At 46.8% G+C, this 14,581-nt stretch overlaps 1 long non-coding RNA gene across 1 annotated transcript; it reads left to right on the top strand.

Moving 5' to 3' along the window:
- The first annotated feature begins 12,952 nt into the window (after positions 1 to 12,952).
- Positions 12,953 to 13,771, top strand: LOC145579009 (uncharacterized). Its single transcript, XR_014098969.1, has 2 exons — positions 12,953 to 13,194; positions 13,416 to 13,771. It is a non-coding gene; the product is annotated as an uncharacterized LOC145579009 (long non-coding RNA).
- Positions 13,772 to 14,581: the final 810 nt, after the last annotated feature.

The raw sequence follows: 14,581 nt of genomic DNA, 5'->3' as shown, positions 1-14,581 counted from the left end.
TATTAGGATTTGGATTTCTGACTGTTTAGGAGACTTTGAATCTAAGAGGAGTCAAGCAATACTTTATTTTTTAAGAAACTAATAGAGAGTTGCCAATTAGCACTACCACAAAAAGTGGAAAAAGCAACACATAATACACAACTGTCAAGTTAGATAGGCGATCTCTACACCTCTATAGAATTCCTATGAAATATAAGCATTTTGTATATTAAAACATATAGAACGCCTCCCCTACCTAACCGTTCTATTTGATATATCCAAAATTTACACTACACCATATAGAACGCTCCTATTTGTTAACCGCTTTATACAAAGTGTATTTAACATATGTTTAGGGTAAAAATACCCCAAGTACGTGGCCAATCTCATAGTGACTCGTGGCCCAATAACAAGGCGACACGTGGCATTATGAGAGGGTGACACGTGTCCTCCTGACAGGGTGACACATGTCAGATACCTTTAAATACACAATACAACATCAGAAAGAGAAAAAGGCCTTGATTACATCAGGCCCAAATCCCGAGAAACACCTTGAATGCCGTAAAACAGCGCCCCCCATGACACGTGGCGACCCATGATTGTGCAGCCAATCACGTCACGAAATTCTAGGGTATAAACCCTAGAGGGGCACATGTTCCCACCCTTATAAATACCCCAATCATTTATGATGGGAAGGGTGGATTACGACATAACATAAATATAGAGCATTAAAAAGCTCCAACTTCTCTCTACTTTCTCTCTCTAGCTTTTCCGATTTCCGATCTCTAACTTGATCGTCGGAGGCGAATATTCCGATAAACGGAATATTCGTTGTTTTGCAGGTGTCCAAGTCTCATTGTCAGAAGCACGCGACCAGTATCCGAGGAGTTCACAAAAAACCCCGAAACATTTGGCGCCGTCTGTGGGGATACTCGTCCGTTATGGCAATAGATGGTCAGACACCTGATACTGGTCCTCGTACAGGCGAGGACGGATATGTAGAAGACTTACGTACAACCATACATTCTAGCAATCCTTTGACTGCCTCATTTCAAGAGGCCGAACAACCTCCTGTTACCCCAGCTACCCTAATGGCCGAGCTGACTAAGCTTCGCTAAGAGTTGGCCTCCAACCAACAAAAAGGGGGAGGAGGTGCTTCCAAGAAAACACACAACAAGACCAATGCAACTGATGCTGGTAATACCCCATTCCGTCGTCCGCATGGAAGGTCTCCCCGAGTCCCACGGACCAACCTCTCTAGTCTGTTGGCGAAAACACAGTCGGCTGGGGGGAGGGGCAGACAGCCGAAAAGAGTTGAGACTGAGCCGTCACAGCGTTTCAAAGACGCAAGGGATTACATTCGGCACAAGCAAAAGGAGAGGGCCGCATATTCTGACACGGCCTCTACCCCAACCATGCCGGATGAAGCCTCCAACCAATCTTTCTCTCAATACACCAACACGGCCATCTCTAGCAGAAGTCAAGCCGCTCATACCATTACTCCCAGACCAGTTCAGCCATCACAATATCATCCCCCTCAAGTACTCAATGGGTTGATACAGCCAACTCCCCAAGTCTTTGGGCAATATGGGCCGTATGGCCAGGTGTTCGGCCAGGCTCCCTACTTGGCTGGAACGTCCGCGTAGCCTCAGCCCATCAATTGGCAGATGCGTTTGTTGAATTTGGGAGATAAGCCGCCTCCGTTTTCGCAGGACATACTAACGTCCCCTCAACCAGCAAAAGTGAAGAGTGTATTAGTGGGTGCCTATGATGGTACGGGCAACCCAGAGGAACATATTACCTCGTACAGGAATTTGATGTACTTGCAAAGTATAGATGATGCTACATGGTGCAGATGCTTCCCGGCCACTCTTAAGGGGGTGGCCTAGGATTGGTTTAACAGCCTTCCGGCTGGATGCATAAATTGCTTTACTACCCTCAGTTTGTTGTTTGTGGGAAATTTCTCATACAATATCCCACCAAGAAAGACAAGTCTCAACTTGGCAACAATTGTTCAAGGGAAGAATGAAGGACTACGCTCATACGTCCAAAGATTTAACCAAGAAAAAGCCCAAATTCATAATCTTCCGGACGAAATGGCATACTCAGAATTTCTCCGGGGATTAAGGCATAATGGTTTTAAGTTTGATTTGGTAAGGAAAAAGATTCGGTCATACGCAGGTGTATTGCGGGAAGCCGAAGCCTATATTGAGGCCGCGGACTTTTGTTCGCTCACCAAATCAGAACAGCCGGCCAAGGGGGCTGAAAAGAAGAAATCTTCTCAGCAAGACTCGGCCGGCCGAAAGAAAGAAGGAAGCAAAAGAAAAGAAATTTGGGTAGCTGATGACAAGCAACCCAAGTCAAAGAAAAGCAAGACGTACGAGCCTCAGTATGAGTTCAACAAGGATGGCTACTCCATTTTGATGGAGATAAAGGACAAGTTTGAGTTTGAGAAGCCTAAGCCTTTGAGAGGCTCGGCCCAGTACAGAAACAAGAACAAGTATTGTCATTACCACAAGGATGTAGGTCATGACACGAACGATTGTATCAATCTCAAGAGGCTGTTGGATAAGTTGGCCGACAAGGGTCTGCTGAAACCCTATGTGACCAAGTCCAAGTTCACCTACAAACGGACAGACAACGCGTCCGAGAAAAAGCAGCAAAGTGATAAGAAAAATGACAAGGAAGATGATGGGAATAGCAATGATTCAGGTTTTGTGGCCGTGATATCAGGAGGCTTTGCTTCAGGCGGCCCTACCATGAAAGGAATCAAGCAGGATGCTCGAAATTTGTCAAATGTGATGCAAACGGACGCCGTTAAGGCCGAGCCATTTCCTGAAGTGATCATAAGTGAGGCTGACCGTGGAGAGGTCAGGGCTTTGCACAATGATCCCATGGTCTTTGTCATGAAGATAACAAATTTGAAGGTGAGACGAATATTGATTGATACGGGCAGTTCGGCCGACATCATCAGCCTGTCCGCCCTAAGAAATTTAAGCTTCCCAGAAGATGCTCTCCAGGACATCACTCACCCCTTGGTAGGATTTGGGGGGAATGTCATTCATCCGGTCGGACGGATTGATCTTCCAATCCGTTTTGGGCAGAAGGGAGAGGGGAGAGACATGGTCGTCCGCTTCCTTGTTGTTAAAGAGTTGATCGGCTACAACGTCATCCTTGGCCGCCCCATTCTAAATGCAGCCAAGGCGGTCATAGTGCCCCACTTAATGTTGTTGAAGTTTGAAAGGTCGGACGGAAAAATTGGAACAATTCAAGGAAGTCAGAAAATGGCTAAGGAATGTAATCAGCTGGCCGTGAAGCCAACAGCGCGCGGCCCAAAATTGTCCGAGTCAAAGGAAGAAGGAACCTCACTCCCAGCATACCAGGTTGGCCAGAAGCGTAAGGCAGCCAGGGTAGAAGAAGCCTAGCAATTAATGACTGTCGGCCGGCCAGATCAGTTGAGGCCCCAGCCGGCCGGCAGCCACCAGGATATAGTGCTTGACTCTAACCACCCAGAACGGACAGTTAGTGTCGGCACTATAGCTTTGGGATTGCTTGGGGATGAGTTCAGCTTTTAAGAGAATTCAAAGATGTGTTTGCATTTGAAGTTGGTAAAATGCCAGGGATAAGTCCTGACCTGGCTGTGCACAAGTTGGCCGTGAATCTTTTGATAAAACCTGTCCGCCAGAAGAAGAGGAATCACGGAGAAGAGAGGAATCAGGCGGCCGCAGCAGAGGTGAAAAAGCTGCTGGACGCCGGTTTCATTCGGCAATGCTTCTACCCAGATTGGGTGGCCAATGTAGTTCTTGTGAAAAAGCCGAATGGGACTTGGAGAATGTGCGTGGACTACATGGACTTGAACAAGGCGTGTCCTAAGGATAGATTCCCCTTGCCTAAGATCGACCGTTTGGTTGACTCTACGGCCGGACACGTCCTAATGAGTTTTATGGACGCATAATCCGGATTCCACCAAATTCCTTTGTGGGAAGAAGATCAAGAAAAGACAGCGTTTGTGACCGAGCAGGGGTTGTACTGTTACAAAGTCATGCCATTCGGCCTCAAGAATGCCCCTGCCACATTTCAGAGGCTTGTTAACACAGTCTTTAGAGACCAGCTCGACCGGAACATGGAGGCGTACATTGATGACATGATTGTCAAGTCAAAAGAGCCGGCCGACCATCTCAAGGATCTACGAGAAATGTTCACCGAACTCAGGCGGCATAAGATGATGTTGAATCCAAAGAAGTGTGTATTTGGTGTTGAGTCCGGCAAGTTTCTCGGATTTTTGATTGATCAACGTGGAATTGAGGCCAACCCTGAAAAAATTCAAGCCGTCCTTGACATGAAGTCTCCAAGAACAATTAAGGAGGTGCAAAGACTGACCGGCTATTTAGCAGCCCTTGGAAGATATTTGTCAAGGTCAGGGGATAAGTGTCGTTACTTTTTTCAAACCATTAAGAAGAAAGCCATGTTCGAGTGGACAGAGGAGGCCGAGGAAGCATTCGTACAGTTGAAAAGTCACTTGCATACATTGCCTCGCCTCGTCAGTCCGCTCAAGAATGAGAAGCTATATATCTATCTAGCCATCTCTGAACATTCTCTAAGTGCCGTCCTTCTTGCTGAGAGGGACGGCCATCAGGTCCCGGTGTATTTTATCAACCATGTACTTCACAATGCTGAGCTTAAGTACCCCCCAATTGAAAAATTTGGCCTGGCCTTGTACATGGCATCAAAGAAGCTGCGACCGTACTTTTTGGCACATTCAATTGTGGTCTACACAGACCAACCTTTGAAGAAGCCGTTCTCAACGTTAGAAGCAAGTGGCCGCATGCTTAAGTGGGCTTTGGAACTCAGGGGCTTTGACCTTGTGTTTGAACCAAGAAAGGCAATCAAAGGGCAAGCTTTTGCGGATTTCTTGGCTGAAATGGCACGGCCTGATCTTCAGCCGGCCGGGGACAGGTCTGGAAAGTGTTTGTGGATGGTAGTGCAACAGCGACCGGGTGTGGTGCTGGTGTTATATGTGAATCTCCTGAAGGAGACAAATATGAGTATGCGTTGAGGTTTCAATTCCAAGCGTCAAACAATGAAGCTGAGTACAAAGCATTGTTGGCCGGCCTAAGGATGTGTAAAGCGATCGGGGCAACCAAAGTTGAAGTGTGCTCGGACTCCCGGTTAATAGTCCACCAAGTTAATGGTGGCTTCGAAGCTAGGGAGCCGGCCATGATGAAGTACATGCAGCTAGTGAAGGATGAGGCCGAGTGCCTAGAACATTTCTCTCTCAGACAAGTTCCTCGATCAGAAAATCATCAAGCGGACGCGCTCTCCAAATTGGCTTCCTCGGCATCATGTGATACTCCAAGATCAGTGTTTTGGGAAGTAAAGGAGAAAAGGAGTATTGATGCCGAGCCCGTTCAGATAATAGATAGAAGTTCAACCTGGATGGACGGAATTATTTCCTATCTAAGGGATGGAATACTTCCGGACGACCCAAAAGAGAGTTGGCTAATGAAGAGGAGGACGGCCTGGTTCGAGATGAAGGATGGGGAGCTATTCAAAAAAGCTTTTGTGAAGCCTTATCTTAAATGTATAACCCCTGAAAGAGGGCATGATGTGTTGGACGACCTCCATCACGGGCATTGTGGCTCACATATTGGAGGACGAGCCTTAGCTGAAAAAGCGACACATTTGGGATATTACTGGCCAAGCTTGAATACAGACGCCATGCAAATGGTGAAAAAATGTGACAAGTGCCAGAGGTTTTCAACCCTTATTCATCGTCCAGCAAATAGCTTATCAGCCATCAGTAGTCCGCTTCCTTTTGATAAATGGGGCATGGACATTTTGGGGCCGTATACTCCTGCGTCCGGCCAGAGACGATATGTACTAGTGGCAGTAGACTACTTCACTAAATGGGTTGAAGCTGAGGCCGTCCGAGGCATCAAATGGACGGATGTGACCGCCTTCATTTGGAAGAGCATAATCACTCGGTATGGGGTACCTCAGTCAATAGTGTTCGACAATGGACCTCAGTTTGAGACGCGCCAACTCAAGGAATGGTTGGGGAACCAAGGCATAACTCATTGTTTTGCCTCAGTCGGCCGACCACAAGCCAATGGCCAAGTTGAGGCCTATAACAAGTTGATTTCAAATGGGATCAAGCGCAAGGTTGAAAAGGCAGGCGGCCTATGGGCAGATGAGTTGGTTAATGTGCTATGGTCCATACGAACAACAACAAAGAGTTCAACAGGGGAGACTCCATTCTTTTGGTTTATGGAGCTGAAGCTGTACTCCCAATTGAAATATACGAGCCCACTTTGCGGGTAATGCTCTATGATGAATCGGCCAATTGGGAGGCCATGAAGACCGCTCTAGACTTTCTTCCAGAAGCTAGGGGCAATGCGGCGCTTAGACATGAAATTTATCGCTTAAGGATGACAAGGGCATATAACCGCCGAGTGTCTAAGCGGCCACTCAAAATGGGGGATCTAGTGTTGAGGAAAATGGAAGCTGTTGGCCGTGCCAATGAGGACGGCAAGTTGACCCCAAACTGGGAGGGGCTGTACCGAATCAGGGAAGAAGTCCGAGACGGCACATATCGCCTTGAAGCAATTGATGGCCGTCAGATCCCACGGACATGGAACACTGACAATCTGAAGAAATATCATGTTTAAGTTTCTCTAAGTACTTAGCCAAAAAGCTGTGTATACAGCTAGGTCTATTGACCGAGCCATGTAATCAAAGCCATACGGCCATAACAATGTACTTTTGACAAAATTAATGAAAAGTCAAGCATTGTTGAACTATTTTGCTATTTTACTTATCTTTATTTGCATATTATGATTTGTAATTAAAGGCCGAGTGAAATGACTTACTAAGTTGCTTCCAATATAGCAACACGGCTTATCAGTCTTACTGAGTGGCCGAAGCAACAAGGAAGAAAGATTGCTTCCGATGGAGCAATTCGACCACGAAAAAAAAAACTGATTCAATTCAGAGAATAATGCGTCCGCACCAATTCAAGGCGGACGGTTGAGGCAAGGTATTCTGAACTTGTTTAAAAAGCAAGTGTCCTTTACAAATAGGGCAAGGGCATACCTAGGCGTTTAGTCCGGCCGAGCCAGGAATCTCTAAGTTAAGATAATACTTGGGATATCAAGGGTATGTCCGAGCGATAGTTTCAACGGACTACTCATACAAAGATAGCTGAACGGCCAATTAAATTGATTCGGTGCTTCATCTAGTCCAAGGGCAATCATTACTATGATTTGATTAACTTGCTAGTCGTCATACCCTTTAAGGCATAAAAACTACCAAGTTAATCAAACATCTTAAAGAATGGAGTAGCGGAACACCGAATAAAGGGGCATACCCCTAGGAGCGTACAAAAACATTCAAAAAGCACAACATTGCAAAAAATTGCTAAGTATGAAACAGAATTAAAGAACCGCTCAACGGGCGGACGAAATCTTCATTAAACTGACCGCGCAAAAGGCGGCCGAAATGTTTACAAAACCGCTCAAACAGGTGGCCTTAAAATAAGAACAAAAAAGAGTACAAAATAAGCTAAGTAAAGCTGAAAAAAGAAGAAAAAGCCGGGTAGCTGAGCAGACGGTTGCTGGAGGACCTGAGCTCTACTTAGCCGTATCATCCTTGGCAGGATCCTCCGCAACCTTGGCGTTTTCGTCCGGAGCGGCATCACCGTCCGCCTCCTCCTCCTCATCTCCCTCTTCCTCGTCCTCTCTGGACTCAAGAGAGGTAACTACCAGCTCTGGAGGAGGCTGGCCGGCCTTCTTCGCCTCTTCTCTGAGGCAGACATAGTTCAGCCGCTTCTTGAAGCGTTCTTCATAGTAAGCGGCCTCACCGTCATCCACTATCAGCTCGAAGGCATCGAAGAAGTATGCCCTAAGCCTGTCTTCGGCATTCTGCTTAATGCGGACGATTTCCTCCGCGCTGGGCGGCCGAGGAGCTTTTAGCTGCTCAGCATAGTCCGAAACGGACTTCTTCAAGGCCTCAACCTCGGCCTTCAGCGCGTCCGCTTCGTCCAAAGCAGACTTAAGGTTGGCTTGGGCCAACTTCAGCTCACTCTTCAAGGTCTCAGACGCCTCGAAGCCCAGCCTCCATTTTTCCTTCTCTAGGACGGCCTCGTCCCTTTCAACCCTCAAGGCCTCCCTGGCCAAGGACTCTTGTTCGAGTGCCTTTCCCAGTTTGACCAGGTCCTCTGTTTGCCGCGCCGCCTTGTCGGACAGCGCGGTTATCTGGGTCTCAAAATGCACCCTTTGGACGGCGGCCGTCCCAGTCACGGCGTCCTCGGCCTTTCTAATCTCAAGCCAAGCTTGCTTCAACCGCTCGTTCTCTTTATCCTTCCATTCAAGGAAGGCGTTCAGGCGGAGGAAGAGCTGCGGACAGAAGAAGGAAACTTAGTCAAATATAGAAAAAATTGCTAAGTGTTGGAAAGAAAAGTTATAGAGAAAAGGAGACGTACCTCAGCACTACAGTTGAGCATAGGGTCGAGGAAGCCCTCATTGATTCCCCGCAGCTTATCACGCTGCGCTTGGGGAACCGCGCAAACCATGGCCTCGCGCATAGCCTTCCTGTCCGCGCCAGTCAGTGACTGGCCGGGCAGCCTCATTTGCAACTCCTCTGAGATGTCTGCGGACGACCGGACAAGAAGAGTTAGCTAAAATTTATAAGTACAAGTAAATCAAATGGTACAAGAATAAGGAAGAAAGGCTAACCAGTGGAGAAGATTGGAGGAGAGAGATTGATGGGAGGGGGCGGCAAAGAGGCGTACCCCTCGTTGTCTAAACGGCCAACAGTGTCACTGGCCGACTGACTGGCATTTAGCCAATCAGAGTTTTTAACTACCTCGACATGCGGAGTCGAGGTGAGGCCGGTCACTTTTTCCGGGGTTGACTTACCCCCGTCGTCCATGGGGACGGACGCGTCGTGCACCTGATCACCAACAGGTTCCACGGGCTTGGAGACCCCACTTTGTGTCAGCCGGGGCTGTTCTCCTTGAGACTGCGTTGTAGCAGTCTACGACTTCTCCTTCGCCGCGGACTTGGAGGAAGGCTTGGTGGCAACCGTTTTCCTTCTCTTCGATGCGTTCGCATCGGGAGTAGAAGAAGCTGGCTGCTTCCTTCTCGCCTTTGGAGTGGAGGAGGACTGTCAAAATACAAGTAAACTTGTTAGAAAAAGGGCACAAAACAAAATTTCAGTGTCCGTGTAAAAGTGGGAAAGAGCCCCCTTCCAATAGGCCTGAACGGATGAAATGCGTCCGTGCAAACTCGGGAAGCAGGCTCCTCCCAATACAGCAGAACGGACAATGAGAAAAGAAAGACTAAAAAATAAACTAAGTATTTACCTCCTTGATTTGCTCGTACATCTTGAAACGAGCCTTGTAACGGACAATGTCCACCTCGGAGCCACTTCTCCCTTCTGTGCCGAGTCAAGCATAGCGTACGCCTCCGCTGCAAAGAGAAAAAGGCAAAGTGTTAGAATATTTTTCTAAAAAACTCTACGTGCGTACAAAAGGTTTATATATCTAAGTGTCCACCTTGGGGCATGTTCTGGTACAGGCCGTACGCAGACATAAAGGTAGTGTCTCTAAGCCAATTGGCCAGAGGAACCCAATGGCGAGGGACACGTTCAGTTTTGTTACCCCGCTTGACCCGGTTGACCTTGAAATATTCAAGTTGGTGCTCTTGGCTTGGATGGATGGGCAGCTTGTCAGGTTTGTGATCCCCACGTCCGAGCTGAATGGGATCTGGACGGCACTTATTCATGCGGAGGTTGAACTCCGCATCTTTGGTTTTGATGCGGTAGAAACGGTGCTTCCAGTCCCTCCATTTGCTGACACGGTTGACCACAACCATGTAATCCCTGGTTGCACTCAAGATGAGCCAACCATCCGTATCGTTTTCCAGCCGTGTAAGTGAGTGAATCTCACAGAAGACCGCAAAGTCTGGCGTGAAACCCTTACAGATGCACGTCACCAAGTACCCAAATATGTTTAACCAACTGTTTGGTGTCAGTTGGAAAAGGCCAATGTCATACTCGTCCAGAACTGTCCGGACGAATGGATGAAGAGGGAAGCGAAGGCCTACATCCAAGGCGGCCCTATAAACGCAAAAAGCCCTTTTGCGCGGCTTCTCATCATCCCAGGTAGCCACAACAATGGCTTTCCTGGGGACTTGTATCTCAAATCCCTCCTCCAAATGGAGGGACTCCTTGTACTCCTCAAATTCTTTCTTCAAGAACTTCAGGGCCGTCTCTCCAACTGTACAGGCGTACGGGTCCCTAAAGTTATCAATGTTGGCGACGTTTTCTTCGGCCGTCTCACCCACGGCCTCTTTCTCAACTTCTTCTTCTTCCATTTGGTGAGAGGGGGCACTCCTGAATTCTGAAGACAGTACCCTATCCAGGTCTACTGCCTCCGGCGAGCTTCGGCCTCTTGAGCTAAGTACGCCCGTGGAAGAAGGAACGCCCTCCTCAACTAATGGACGCTTGCCTTTGTCTTTGGCAGCGTCCGCCTCGTTCCCCGAAGAAGGGGCGTTGCGAATAGGCAGATCGGACGGTTCCCTGATTGAGATTCCCGTCATAGGTCTGTCCGCCCCGCCTAGTTGGAGTAGAGGTTGAGAGGAAGAGGGGACAGACGAACCAGCAGCATCCGCCCCAAAATTGGTAGGATGGTCTTTGCAGGCTACCAGCTCGGCCTCATCCATGACTGAGCTGGCAAATTAAGGGAACCTCAGTTCTGGAGCAGGGGTGGACGAGGCGCCTTGAGCTTGTTGGCGTTCCTCGAAAGAAGAAGTGACCTCCATGGCCAAGTGATGAGAGCCAGTGGAGGCGGTCGTTGTTTGGGTGGTGGAGGTAGTCTCCACCTCCATGGTACTTGGGTTATTAGGGTCATAAGGGACCCTAGGGTGAACCAGACTACCGTCTGGGTTCCTGGCCGCATGAAGCTCGCGCGTACGCATTGTTCTTGCCATTGCCTGTGGGGACAGAGAAGAATAAGTGGGGGTGAGTATGTACGCACCAGACATAGACTCACTCCAAGGAGGAGACAACTCTTCTCCGTCCACTCTAGACTCCTCAGTCCCCGGCGAACGGCCGGCCTCATGAGGAGAGTCGGACGAAGCCGAGTGTGGATCCAGAATTGAAATAAAAGAAAAAATATAAGTAAAGAAAAGAAAGAAATGTAGACGGCCTACCTTTGTACGTTCTGAAAACTTCAAAGTGTTCTTGGTGTTGTTGAAAAATGCCCGGAAAACTCAAACTCACGGCGGCGCTCTTGAAGATTAAAGGAAAAATCACTTTCTCTCACTAGAATGCTCTGACTTCTCTCTAGAATTCACAGTTGGGTAAAGTGTGAAAATGAGAATTCACCTCCCATATTTATAGAATGAACTTATGGGGGCAAAATGGTAAAACCATCTTTCCCGCCTAAACATTCAAACGGTAATTTTTTGAGAAATTACTCGAAGAAAGGGACAGAATGACGTTAGGGTTCTGTTAACTTGTGAAAAAATCAGACGGACAATTGACGGCACGTCAAAGTGAGTTGAAGTGAGTTAAGTCACAAATTCAAGAGATTTACACCTTCAACACTTAGTCTCCAGAACTTAAAAATATCTAAGAGGAAAATGCGTCCGCCTAGTTCCCAGACGTTTAGTCCAAAGGGGATAGTTCAGACGTACGCAGCATGATGAAAGAACCATAGAGTACGCCTGAAATCAAGGAAGCCCAATCCATTACAAAAATATGTGGACGCTCTGGGTAGTTAGGAGATAAGCTCCTCCCAGAGTATCAGAACATCCAGACCTAAATAGGAGGACGTCTAGTCCCACTGCTGAGGCCGCTCTGGGTGGCTAGGAGATAAGCTCCTCCCAGAGTACGAGAGCGTCTAGACTAAAAAGCAAGGATGTTCATTTTAAATGGTGTGGACGCTCTGGGTAGTTAGGAGATAAGCTCCTCCCAGAGTATGAGGACGTCCAGTCCAAAATATGCGGACGTCCCGATGAGCTAGGAGATAAGCTCCACCCAGAGCATGAAGACGTCCAGTCCAAAGTATGTGGACGTCCAAATGAACCAGGGGTTAAGCCTCTCTCAGAGTACGAGAACGTCCAGTACACAATATGGACGTCCAAATGAGCAAGAAGACAAGTTAACTCCAGACTACGAGGACGTCCAGAACAAAATATACGGACGTCCAGGTAGCAAAAAGAGCTTTGAGTCCAAAGTATATGGACGTCCAGGGCAGATGGGAGGTAAACCCAACCCAGAGTACATGGACGTCCAGAATGGAAGATCAGAGGAGGCGGCCAGTAAGTGTACGAGCCACCCCCTCTAAGGGGCAAATGTTTAGGGTAAAAATACCCCAAGTACGTGGCCCAATCTCATAGTGACACGTGGCCCAATAAGAAGGCGACACGTGACATTATGAGAGGATGACACGTGTCCTCCTGATAGGGTGACACATGTCAGATACCTTTAAATACACAATACAACATCAGAAAGAGAAAAAGGCCTTCATTACATTAGGCCCAAATCCCGAGAAACACCTTGAATGCCGTAAAACGACGCCCCCCATGACACGTGGCGACCCCTGATTGTGCAGCCAATCACGTCACGAAATTCTAGGGTATAAACCCTAGAGGGGCACATGTTCCCACCCTTATAAATACCCCAATCATTTATGATGGGAAGGGTGGATTACGACATAACATAAATATAGAGCATTAAAAAGCTCCAACTTCTCTCTACTTTCTCTCTCTAGCTTTTTCGATTTCCGATCTCTAACTTGATCGTCGGAGGCGAATATCCCGATAAACGGAATATTCGTTGTTTTGCAGGTGCCCAAGTCTCATTGTCAGAAGAACGCGACCGGTATCCGAGGAGTTCATAAAAAAACCCCAAAACAACATAATTTATAAAAAAAAAAAAGTTTTTTTAAAAAAGAAAAACCTCTAATCCTAATTCCTTCTCTTTCCTCTAAAACGGTCGTTCACTTCTCTCTCCTCTCATTTCCTCATCTAACCCCCTAAGCCCTAACTCCTCCTCTCTCTTCCCTAACTCCTCTTTCATCTAACTCTAACTCCTTTTCTCGTTCTCGACGGTGCCACTGACGCTTCTCGTGTCGCCGATGAGGCGTTTGACTTTGTTTCTGTCTCAGCATTTGATTCTTAAATGCTCTGTGCCATTTACTCTTACACCAAGGTATGATACTGAACTAGTTCATCTCTCTCTCTATTATAAATTTCTTATATTTATTAAAATTTCGTTTTTATTCTCAATTATTTTTAGATTTAAATTTCTGATTTTAGATTTGGTTTTAATTTTCAATTGTATTAGATCTAAAATTTCTGATTTTCATTTTAAAATTTTCGATTTTCATCTTTTGATTTGTGGATGTACGATTGTTTGGTACAACTCCTAAGTTTTTGTGCTCTGTTGTGGTGGAAGCTGCTGTAAGGTTGGATGATTGAGGTGGTTGCGAGGGCGGGCAATGCGGTGGTGGTTTAAGAACATAATTCCGGTTTGAATCCTAGTTGGTAAAGGGTTACGATGTGCGATATATCCTTGTTTGTTTCTACGAGTATTCTTTTTTCTTTCACATTTTTATGTTGAATTTTTTGGATATTTATTCGTCTTACTGTTGGAATTATGATATCCAATTTGTTTTTATTGACTAGTACAATAGGTTGATTAATAGCTTGAATTCAATTTTTGACTTGGTCGTTGTATATGCACTTGAAATTAAATGTTTGAATGTTTGGTTTATCAATTAATATGATAGGAATGGTGTCGAACAAGTGAATTATTCCGATAGAGGGTTCAGAATTATTAGAAAGCTAATTATTTAGTGAGGTCAAGTGATCGGAATGCCTAGGTGGAGGCCGCTTCCGATTAGTAATATAAATGTATAATTAATATTACACCTTAATCTTGACTGAATCCTTCGGGTCACACCCAAGCAACAAACGGACCGACGCGACGAATTAATTCGGAAGGAATTAATGAGTCACTCGAGTAATTAATATTTAGACTTCGGAAATTCGAGCTTGGAGCGTCGAATCCGAGCGTCGGAAGTCGGGTCCAAATAATAAAGGACGAGACGGTAAAATTACTAATAAATTAATAATTTATCGAAATACCCCTAGGATCGGAACGCCCCAAGCAAACCGATGCCTAGGGGCATTTGGTAAAAGCCGGGGTGGCTAGCAAATGCACCAAGCCGAGCCTAAGCTGGCTGGTGCATGCTAGCACACCACGGCTGGCATGGTGCTAGTCACGGCAGCCGTCAAAGGGCAGCAGCCGCAACCAAGGCCAGCAGCTAGCTGAGCCAAGGTTGTAGCCGCAAGCCGTGGAAACAACCCAAAACTAGCTTCCTAGGTGCTCGTCCTGGGGTATCAGGTGGCTGGCGGGGATTGGTCATGTATGGGGATAGTGGCCGGCCAAATGAAGCTCCTTGGGGATCAAGTTCGGTCCCTCCCCTCCTTGTGGTCTTCACCTAACTCTTCTCCTAAATGTGCCACTTATTGATTTATTAGTTGCGTGATAATTAATTTTATTTTTGATTTAAAAATAAAAGGAATAATCAATT

Source organism: Chenopodium album, chromosome 14 (genome assembly GCF_948465745.1).
Source record: "Chenopodium album chromosome 14, dcCheAlbu1.1, whole genome shotgun sequence".
Taxonomy (NCBI): Eukaryota; Viridiplantae; Streptophyta; class Magnoliopsida; order Caryophyllales; family Amaranthaceae; genus Chenopodium; species Chenopodium album.
Note: the sequence above shows the minus strand (reverse complement) of the source record. Positions and strands in the feature narration are given on the sequence as shown.